The sequence below is a fragment of the Octodon degus genome, unplaced genomic scaffold, assembly GCF_000260255.1.
Source record: "Octodon degus isolate 3935 unplaced genomic scaffold, OctDeg1.0 scaffold00059, whole genome shotgun sequence".
NCBI classification, from domain to species: domain Eukaryota; kingdom Metazoa; phylum Chordata; class Mammalia; order Rodentia; family Octodontidae; genus Octodon; species Octodon degus.
In genome coordinates this window covers 4,392,718-4,404,145 of record NW_004524635.1, presented here as the reverse complement: position 1 = coordinate 4,404,145, position 11,428 = coordinate 4,392,718, and the positions used below count along the sequence as shown (strand labels likewise).

The window sequence follows — 11,428 nt, the reverse complement described above, 5'->3', positions numbered from 1 at the left end:
AAGGAAGGAAGGAAGGGATGGAAGGAGGAGGGAGAGAGGAAGGCAGGCTCCTAGAATAAGAACTAAAAACTTTTAAACATATCAGAAGATTCTCAACTTCACTCACCCAAGATATGCATGAATTCAAATTAGGATTCTATCTATCTGCATCAGATAAGCAAAGATAACATTTAAATAAACTATTAGATTAATAGTGTATTATATGGAGATGTAACTTTCAGACATAAGATACAAATAGGAATCTAATTTGGAGGTATCAGTCAAAATGTAAAATGTCCATTCTCATTAAGTAGCCAATTCCATTTCTTAAAATTTTTCCCTAGACACCGTGTTGGCTCTCAGGCAAGATTGTGCGCTGGAGTCCTGTTTGAAATGGCAGAAGAAAAGATCTCACTGGCTTTTACTAAGTGTCATGGCGACTTAATGGTATAAGGGATACTATGTAATTGACAAAACTCAAAAGGACTGAGTAAGCCCTTTAAAAGCAAACAAGAAATGTAAGCTACTAATGCAATCAACCTTGGACAAGAGACATAAGATTAAAGATAGATGCTAAGTAGAACGAATTTTTGCCATAGTATCAATCCCTGAGAAATTTAATTCTTTTAAAACTTGATAGTAAAATATACATTATGTATTTGCTAGTTTTCTCTTGTGAAGTTTTATTTGTACAGATTCACTTCCCTCCCCTCAAAATTGACCGAGAAAAGAACCATTTATAAATAACATATTAGTAAACAAAGTTAAAGGAACTTTATTTATCCTTTAACCCTCAATTTGCATTAATTGGGAGCAGCCATGGGAAATAGTGCCAACCTCACCTCTGGTCAAATGGCTTAATAAAATGAACTGTTTCATGCCTAGAAATAAATGTATTCCAAATATAAATATGAATCAGTTACAAAAAAGATTCTTTGGAAACTACAAAATAACTTCACTGTTAATATATTTGTGCCTCAATTAAAAATCTGTAAAAAACACACACATTCTGAGCTAAAGTTGTCCCAGGGAACGATTCTTATTTTTGCTTTGAATCTTGTGTCAACAAAAGTGGGCAGTCTCCTTCAACCCACAAGTGAATTCACAGTTCTCTGTTTTCTACACAGAATAAGAACAAAAAATGAGTATGTTTAAGTTGGAAGGGCTCGGGGTGTGACCTTCCTTCTTTAAATTTTACCCATCACAGGGAAATCACTTTGAATTTGTCTGTGTGAAAGACTTTGATTTGTTCTCAGTAGGAGACACACCATGTAAAAGATGTTCCAAGTTTATATCACTGCAAAATTTGGAAGCCACCTCAGTGAGGCTTTTTCTCAGTTTCTTCTCAGCAGTTTTATCTTTAAAACCTGAGCCAGTTCTCATTCAGAACAGGGCCTATGACATCAGCCTGCCTGGGTGAGATTCCTTGCTGATCTCTTCTTCACTGTTAGCGCTTGAGTGCAGTGTTTCTCCTTTCTCTGCCTCTCCTTTCCCCATCTGGAAAATGGGGTTATTAATAATACCTACTTCAGATGGTCTTTTGGAGCTTAAACTCTGTGTAGCTAGGTAAAATAACTGATGCAACCCAGTTCATAAAGTGTGCCTAATAAATGTTAAGAGTGAAGATGTTTGTTACTGTTAATGACAGGAGAATTTTTATATCATTTCCATGGAGTTAAATTCATCTATGTTCATCAAAGTCTAAATCACCATGATGAGAATTATCATCTCTAAATATATATTGAGGCTCAGTATTATTTATATAGAAGATACTGTGTTTTTTAGATATTAATGGCAGGAGAGTGGTGTGTATTACTCATATTGCCATAAAGCCATAACAGCATTTTCAATCCAAGGTTTTTCTGGCTTTCTTGATTTGAGAATATTTTTAGGATATAGTGTCCTTATGTGTCTTGGTCTTCAGCCTCATGTTATCTGCATTTCTGACAGTCTAGCAATAAGGTTTTACACTGGAAGGCTTATAATGAACAGCGAGAGTTAGAAGAAAATAAACACATCTTCAAAGTCATCTTCAGTGTTCTTTAACAATGGAAGAAAATTCATAATAAGTCAATGTTTAATAAATATCCACCACCTTTCTACATTGTATGTGTGTGCATCCTGTGGCAGTCAGAGTGTTGAAGAGGCATTGAAAACAGGCAAAGCAGCGTCTCCAAGAAGCCCAGGCTCGAGCAGAGAAACGTGCACATACACACATGCATATGCACACCCACACGTAACCAACAATCACTTTAATGATATAACAAGCGCTTTTATGGTGCCATAAATGTTGGGTGTTGGGTGAAAAGACAATAACGAAGTGTATATTTATTCGATGTGGCAGTTAAAGGGAATGAGCTGTTATAGATCAGCATAGTTAGAATTCAAAGGCATAATGTTGAGTAAAAATGTAGATAGAGAGATACATATATAGAGATTCATAGCATATAGTTAAATTAAAAGCACACAAACTCTGTTCACTGCCCTGGATACATAGAAATGTATGTGAATGAAAAACCAAAAAAATGTCCCAGAAAGATACATTTACGGTCTGGACTTGGGATGGTATTAAAGAGATTATACTTATGCTTTATTTTTAATTTAAAAAAAATAGAACAGATATGAGAAAATGCTAACACTGGGCCAGTCTAGGCAGTGGGAATCCAGCGTCTGTTTTACTAACCTGTGGTTTTCAGTGATTTCTAAACTCCCCACAACAATCACCACAAAAATAATGGGAGCGCATTTTAAAAGCAGCTTCTCATTTGCCTTGCAGATGCTTGGAGACATCCCTGGCCACACAGCCAGATGCCATGGGCTGTCTGGCTTCCTCGCATCTTGTTTCTATCTGCGGGAGCCATTCCCAGTAGGACTGAACTCTGCACCATCTAGGTGCTCCAGAGCTCCATGGTCCAGTGCAGAGCCCGGTGCATCCGCTGATGATGCCCAGCACCCGGCTCAGGTGCTGCCTAGCAGGGCTGTTTCTGCAGCACAGGCCGACCTGTTAGACATGAAGACCTGTCCTAGGGACTAGTCTCTGACAGGAAGCCAGATTCTTTTTAGCTTTCTCTCTTCACACAAAAATTCTAATCAGTTTGCGATTCACATTTGACTTCTACTCGTCTTCCCAGGCTGGGCATCCAAAACCCTTGGGTCTTGTTCTTAGCACTCTACAGAAAAGTAGGTCTTTGGGAGCCATGAAAATTGTCCCATGCCTGTAATGTTATTACAGCCCTTGTGTTAAAATCCGTTTCCCTGAAACCATCTCCCCTTCTGAATGAGATCTTATCAAAGTCTATTTGCATGTATTCAAAATCAGAGACAGCTCTGAAACCAGACTCTATTTAAGCATAGAAATAAGAGCAGTTACAGATTAATCAAATGTTGAAGAACTTTTTAAAGAAAAAAGAAAAAGAAAAACCAACTTATATTTATCTTCTTATGTTTCCTTTTTTCCAGATCTGCGGTTTCCCTCCCATCGGCCAGCGTGAGTGGGTGCCAAGTTCCACACATGATTTAATGCATCAGAAGGTCAGATATAAAGCTGGACTTATTCGCAAGCTTGTGATATTTTGCTATTCATTGGTACTTTTTAGCATTGTGAGAATTAGCTTCCAACTTGTTGCAGCGCTGCTTTTGTGATTCAATAGTTTTGAGCTTTGTAGGTATCCAGAAATACACACTATTAAGAATGCACTAAAAAATACGTATCAGAAAAAAGAAAATTTATAAAACACTCTTAAAGGTCATCAAAAAGAGCCCCCTTTTCACTTGAAACTTACTCCCCGTGAAGATCCAACAGTCTTCTTGTGTGTCTTTTCCTCGAGTGCTAAAAAAGCGGAAGAATTAGATAAGAACTGGCTAGAGAAAATCAGATAGAGATGAGCACCTGTGCCGTGAAGATCCCCTGTCCTTACTGATGGCCCTCAGAAGTCCCCCTTTCATCATGAGGTGTATGCTAATGGCAAGCAGCCTGTTGGGACACTGGGTCATAGTTTAGAGCTCAGTTTGTTTTCATTATTAAAGCAATAGTTTCAGTTTGTCTCTGCATTTAAGATTGTGTCAGCACTTTCTTCTGTGTGTTTATTATTTTTAGCAGTTTAAAAGCTCACCATGAAAAAAATGGCTTTCTGGCAGTAAGGTGACATTCAGACTGGGCCAGCGTCTGGTGGAGTCTATAGAAATGCTCTCTGGCTGCAGGAGTCCGGTCTCTTGAATGCTGTCTTTGTGCTTCCCCTCATCCATGGCCTCTGGCCTATTGTCTAGGCGCCTCAGTTTGGCTGGTGCTATCTGATTGTAACCAGGACTAATATTACAGTGCCCAGAGCCCAGGCCCTCCCTCAGGGTCCCCAGTCTGGCTGCCTCTGTCTCCCAGACCTCCCTTGAGGAGAGCAGTCACAGCTCACACAGCAGAAAACATTATCTATCAGTGTTGTGTGGAATGCTCCCAGAAGGGGCTCACTAAGAATCTTTGAGATTCTGTGGTACACACACACACACACACACACACACACACACACACACCTGCACATACACACACACATGCACATGCACACACACTTTTTTTTTTACGAGTAATGCTCCCCTCTGCCAAAAAGAGTTTTAGTGGATTCCATCTTTAACTTATGGGAAAGGATAACTATTCTATTTCAACACAAGAAGGGTGTCTTCCACCTCTGCTCCTCAGCCTCCTCTTCACCCTCTCCTAATCAGAATTACTTCTGAGCTCCCCTCCCCCACATCAGGAAACCTAGGGCACCTCAGAATACCTGAGCACAGTCCTCCAGGGCAGTGCCATCAATTTACAGACAAGACAAACAAGAGATTTCTGTAGATTCTCAAAACATGAAGTATTAGTCCCAAAAGAATGTACACCTTATTAATCCATTTTATATGATTCTAGAAAACTTATAATTAATATACGGTGGTAGGAATAGAAACAGTGGTTACCTTAGGAAAAGAAAGGATTTGATAGGCAAAGGGAGTAAGGGAATTTTCTGAAATGATGGAAATGTTTGTCTTAAAGTATAGGCTACACGATATTTGTCAAAATTCATCTGTATATACTCTGCATAAATTATACTTCCTTTAACAATAAATATAAAGGAGTAAATAATTCAAAGTAAGAAAATACTATTGCTAAATATTTGAATTTTCAATGTGGGCTATGCACTGAGTCAGGTCGAAGGTCATGATGCAAATTTTCTAAGGATCAGAGACCATGTTCTTCCAGTACTTCTTTTGCTCAGTGATCACCAGAATCAGAAAAAGCAACCTCAGAATTCCATGCTGTGGACCTAATGACTAATCTTCAACATGTTCTAACCCATAACATCGTTGAGGTATACCATGTGGAGGTTTGGGGAGTTCAGGTTCTGAGTATGGTACCTGATTCCACTGGCCACAAAAGCCAAGATCATCACCCTCCCATAATGCATCCAGTAGAGTACCAGGAGCCTTTTAGAATCACCATTTTCTAGTTCAAGTCCTCTGAGCTTTTGGGGACCTGAGAATCCACTTATAAGTCTCTGCTGGGGGGTATGTTGGTGGATGGAATCACCAGCCCTAGGTGTATCTTGTATCTGTTGGACTTCTCTATCAGATTCCATAGATATAAAGGGATTCACCAAGTTAAGTATGATTAATATATATATATACAGTGTTCTCTCTCTGGGTATATGACCTCCTAAATCGGCCAGATGATATGTACTGATAGTCCTTTAAGCAAACACTTCTGCCTTCTGAACTCTGCAGATGGACCAGGGTCCAAGCACGGCATATTCAAGGCTGCTCTGTAAGATCACTCTGATCTATACTCAGCCTAAGAGTTATAGATGACCTAGGTGTCAACTCTACCTCCCCTCATGGAAAAGTCCTTCCTGAACCCCTTTCAAGAATTTTGACCTAATTGGAAATATTATGAAAAAGAGGAAAATATCAAAATAACTTCTGAGACTTAAGAAGGTGCTGAGCCTGGAAGTGGTCCTTGGCATCTCTCCACCCAAAGCCATACTGACCATCGCCCAAGAAGTGCCATAGTTAGGCTTGGTCCTTCTGGAGTGCAGGGAGGTGCTGTTGTTTTTTTAATTTGGGGTTGTCATTTTTCAATAATCACTGTTTCACAATCATGAACCTCATTTTGGTCATGCATTCCTTTGACATGTACTATTAAAAATTTTGAGGAAATTCTTCATAACTTGTTAGTCTTCTGTTTTGACACATCTAAATGCTTTTTTCAGTGACCTATAAAGTGTAAAGTTCTTCACATACATCCTAGCAGAGTCAAAGTTCTGGTGACTAAGGTTGAGAGACCGGCCTCCGGTCATACTTGTCAAACAGGCTACTCATGGAGTCAGCCTTTTTGCTTTTGGAAGGCGTCAAGTATTATCAAGTAATTGCCCTCAGACCTGTATCCTTGCTCTAAGGTATCTGACCCTCTAACAAGCACCTTCCTCTCCCTGAAATGCTATGAACTAACCCTATTTAAATTTTACATTTGTTTGTTTTAGAAGTCAAGCAATAAAATGAAAGATAATTAGTTTGGTTGAAATTCTGCTAAGGATATAGGCCAGTCCAGATAAGACAGCACCAAGCTGCCTCATGGAGCCTGTTAAGAAAACTGGGTGTGAGCAGAGCAAGGAAAATGTTTTTGAGAAGGAAATGATGACAGTGCTAGGAAATGGCACGAAGGGGTCACGTGGAGCCAGGACAGAAAGGACTTGAAGATATTCAAACCTTCTAGTCTTTGAGACTGCATTGCTTCTCTTCAAAAAGAACAACCTGCTTACTTCTTGGTTGAGTCCCAAACAAGGGCCACAGCCTAGTTCACTCCCAACACAAACTTCATTCATTAATGAAGCATGGAAAAACTGAATCATCTTTTAAAATATTTCTTTCAATAGACAGGACATTTTTTAACTCACTCATACTGTGCTTTACCTGCATGACACACAAATTTCCTAATCAAACCAAATTTAATTTAGCAAGAGATTTTTCTCTGACCAATGTAGTTTAATGTTCATGCCAGAAAAAATGAAATTGTATATTGTAAGTGTTTGAGCAGAATTTGCTTTTGTGCAGTTCCATTGAAAGGACTTAATTCCAGTCATTAGGAAGCAACTTAACCAAATAGAAAATCTCAAGACAGAAATTATATGTGTTCTCCATTCTAAGGACTTTGAGCAAATGATTCTCCTAGAAGCATTCATAAAATTTCTCTCTTTTTTCCTCTTCTTTCCTTCCTTTCCTGAGATACGCACCATATGTGTAGCCAAATTTTAGGTATTCATGAGAATGGTAGTGAGGGTAAAGTGATAATTCACTTTCAGTAACTTTTTTTTTCTCTGCTAAGGATATCCTCTCTTTTCTGTTTCATTCATTGCCAATGTATTTTCTAATCTCTTTCTTTGCTATGTTAGTAGATAACTGTTCTTCTGCCTGGAATGCTCTCATGTGTCCCCCAGATGGCCACTCGCTCACTCTCCCACATCTTGCAAGTCTTAATTCAGATTGCCTCTTTCTCTTGAGGTCTACCCTGACATCCTTATTTAACTTGCACCAACCTTGCATCAAACCCAACCCTTTTCAATTCTAATCCCCTTCTTCGCTCTAGTTTTCCTTTCTTTTGCCCTTATCTTTGCTCATCTAAACTGACTCTCTCATGGTTGTCCTTTTCTACTCCCTTCCTCTGTCCACCTCTCCTTTCCTCAGTCTCCCCTGTCCTCTGTTTAAGATAAGGATCTCATTATGCTACTTACCAGGCAGGTCTTGAGCTCCTGGGCTCAAGCAATCTTCTTGCCTCAGAGCTGGGAATACAAGCAGGTTCCACCTAACCCAGTTTTGTTGTCAGTCCTTATCCAGTAAAATGTAAGCCCTGTGATAACAGGAGTGTAGGACTTTTGCCTGATTTGTTTTCATATATATCTCAAGGACCTAGAATTATGCCTGGCACATAGTAGGTGCCTAATAAGTAGACTGGTTTTATGTTTATCTGTTATCTAAGAGTTTTTAAATTTAATCTATATGAATGTATTAGTTTTTTGTAATTTCTTCTGTTGTTTTCGCAATTACCTATTTCCCCATTTAGAGGTCTACTAAATATTTAATAGTATGTTTTGTTTTGTTTTGTTTTTCCTTAAGACTCTTAGCCAAACAGCATTTTAAGAGTGTATGCTGTGTTATAAAACTCTAACTAGATACTTTCCCCAAAACTGGTCATTTATTCTCTACTTTTAAATTGCTCCATGCCCCCTCATTAGTTCATAAGGCCATCTTTCAAAACACCTGTACTATATTCACACAATAGTATCTGATTAGAATGTGTCTAGTCTGTTTTTTGTCCACTGGTGAACTTTTTAAACTATCACTGGTACTGTTTGCCAACAGACTTACTGCAAGTTTGTGGTTGAATCAGAGGCAAAATTTAAATTTCTTAATTACTAACTACATCTGTGAGATGTAAGAGAATGAGCAGTGGTCCTATAGCATTTATTCTGATGAAAAACTAGTTTATCACTAAATGGTTACCTATGAAAATCTTGGTTTGATTACCGAGGTTATGTTAAACATGTGTTTCTACAGTTGTGGACTTCTGTGCTCTGCTGACCTGTTTCATGAGCAACTTCAGTGGCAACTATCTGAGAAGACCACACTGATTGGGTGATTTTTTTTTTCTTGAAATGTGAGCAGATCACAGAAAAGCCAGCAATTTCTGGTATGTGATGGTGCTTCTTGTTAATAATAAATGAAGCAGCTAGTTGCCACTTCCCTTTGGAAAAATATGTAGTTAAATATATATTGTTTTTCTCTATGTAAAACACTATGCTACACCAGTAGGGAGTATGAGAAGTGTGGTCAATTTTATTGTGTAGAAATTTAAAATTAATTTGGGGGTGCAAGGTCCATATGTGCAAAAAAAGTAAATAGTTGTAACTGTATGTTGTTAATTATTTTTGGCAAAGCATAATGAATGGGGCCAGTATTACATATTGAAGATGTTAAGAAGAGGAAGAGTTAATGATGGAGTATAGTAACCTATGAAACTTTTACTTAGAACATGAGAATCTGTGTCAGTCTTAAAAAAGCAAGAAAAAGATGAACTTTTTTAGAGGAGGAAAAATGGAGAGGGAGCTATAAGTCCAAAAATCCATTTCCAATGTTTAGCCCTTGTTTTGTTTTTGTTTTATATTTGTTGTTGCTGTGAGCAATGGCTGGTTTCGTTTCTACACTACTGCTGTATTATGGTTTAACACACTTACCTGAACTTCATTTCTGCTTTAAACATGTGACACAGTAATACACCTTCAAAGTCAAAATGAATAAGAGGAAAACCTAGCAAGGATGGTCATATTTTGACAGATCATCAAAAGACAAGGAGATTGTTTCCTTGTTCTTTTAAAATCCTTTGCAGTTAATCAGGGGTAGATGAATCATTTTCTTTCAATACTGTTTTTCTTCCTTTGAAAGGAAGCATTTAATGTGGTGGAGTAGCGTATCAGGCCAGGCATTATGGATCCGTGCCAAGAGGACTGGAGACAGCAGCGATGCGCTGCATGTCTTCCATCATCAAGTGAACACCGCTTAGCGGTGAGCTTAACCTTTTCCTCCCAGCAAGTCTTTTATGAGAGTGATTAACAAGGAATCAATTCATCTGATCAACTGCATATTTGGCTTCTTTCACTTCTATTGCCTCTTATTGTTGTCTATCAAAACATAAAAGACAATCAGCCAGAAGCAGGAAGCAGGAGTCTGATGCACTCTCTGAAGAGATAAACCCTGAATATATAGGCATCTGCTGAACTGATCTATTTAACTCACTATATCCAGATATTTCCATGTAATCCAAAATACTATTACACTTATTTCATGTCTTCCTTTTAATTTAATTAGTATGACACTTGTTTTGCATCAAAGCAGGTTTAGCATTGAAATATGATTATGTTAAAAGCATTTACTGGGGCCAGCTAGATAGCTCAGAAGATTAAAGCGCCTGATTAGGCAGCAGCAGGGACCAGGGTTTGATCCCCGGTGTGCCATGCTAGCCCTGCTGCCAGGGCACCCTTAGACAGTGATGGAGACTGGGCATGGTGGTGCATGCCTATAATCCCAGCACTTGGGAGGCTGAAAACAGGAGGATCACTACAAGTCCAGTCTGTGTAGTGAGGCCCTGTAGACCCTGTACTAAACAGATAAAAAAGAAAAAGCATTTACCTATCTGATTTTCTGGCAATCAAGAACAATAAATAGATTTTTTAGGCTATCCCACTGAGTAGTCAACAGCTGAGATTACAAGGACTTTTAGGTATATAGTTGAAGTGTGGCCTCTGTTCTTTGGTATCTATGATCTGTGGGCCGCCAATCATGGTCATTTTGCTCAGGTATGATTTATGTTTTTATTTAATATGTTATTTTTCCCATTTATAAAATGTATAAAGAACCCCTCAAAAAATGAGACCCCCACAAAAGACCCACTCAAAAAATGGGTCAATGAAATGAATAGATAGAGGTTCAGAGGGCCAAAAGCTAATTGAAGAAATGCTCAACATGGTTGAGCATTAGAGAAATGCAAATTTTAACACATCAAAATTCCACCTTACCCCAGAAAGGATTGTTGTCATCAAGAAATCAAATGACAATACATTCCGGCAAATTTTAGGGGGAAAAATCTTTCTACATTAGTACCAAGAATGTAAACTAGTACAACCACTGTGGAAATCAGTATGGATATTCCTCAAAAAGCTAAAACCGGAAATTCCACTTGACTCAGCTGTTCCCCTTCTAAGTATCTTCCCAAAAGAGTTAAAGATATCATACTATAGTATCTACATGCATACCCATGTTATAGCATCACAATTCATAATAACTGAGTCTTAGAAGCAGCCTATGTATCAACAGATGGATGGAAAAATTAAATGTGTTATTTTACTCTGTGGTAAGCAGAGGCAGAAAGGAAAAAAAAATCAAGCAAGAGATGACCACAGCTCTTTCTATCCCTTATATCTTGTCTAGACTATTTAGGGCAGGTGGCACTCATACCCTCAATCCTAGTGCCCTTGATCCATTGCACCATGAATCACTTCCAGGGTCACACACTCTGGATCCAGCCATCTCTGAAAAAGCTCCTCCTGTGACTACATCAGGCTTTTGTGAGGGGACATCTATACAAAAGCCATAACTTTTCACTCCTTCCCCACACAAAGACTCACACATATCCTGTTATGCAAAAGGCATTTAGTCTACCTACAAGGTTGCCAAAGTCCTAACAGGTTCAGCATTGCTGAAAACTCCAAATCCAAAGTCTTCTCTGAAATTTAAGGCCAACTCTTAGCGGTAAGCCCCTGTGCAATGAAAAGAAAACTAACATTTCCAACATTTAATGGCACAGTACAGATGTTTCCATGCCCAAAGTTACAATGAGGATGCAAAGGAATGGAATCAAAGCAAATCCAAA

The 11,428-nt window shown here is 38.6% G+C and overlaps 1 protein-coding gene across 2 annotated transcripts in view; it reads left to right on the top strand.

Annotated features, from left to right (window-relative positions):
* Positions 1–3,441: 3,441 nt before the first annotated feature.
* The window catches only part of Thrb (thyroid hormone receptor beta), a 239,898-nt gene continuing 231,911 nt past the window's right edge, over positions 3,442–11,428 (top strand). Inside the window, exon 1 of one of the 2 annotated variants that reach the window (XM_023718510.1) lies at positions 3,442–3,510. The gene's annotated coding sequence lies outside the window, so the exon portion shown is untranslated. The remainder of the gene's footprint in view (positions 3,511–11,428) is intronic. The other variant, XM_004634188.3, reaches the window with a different exon arrangement.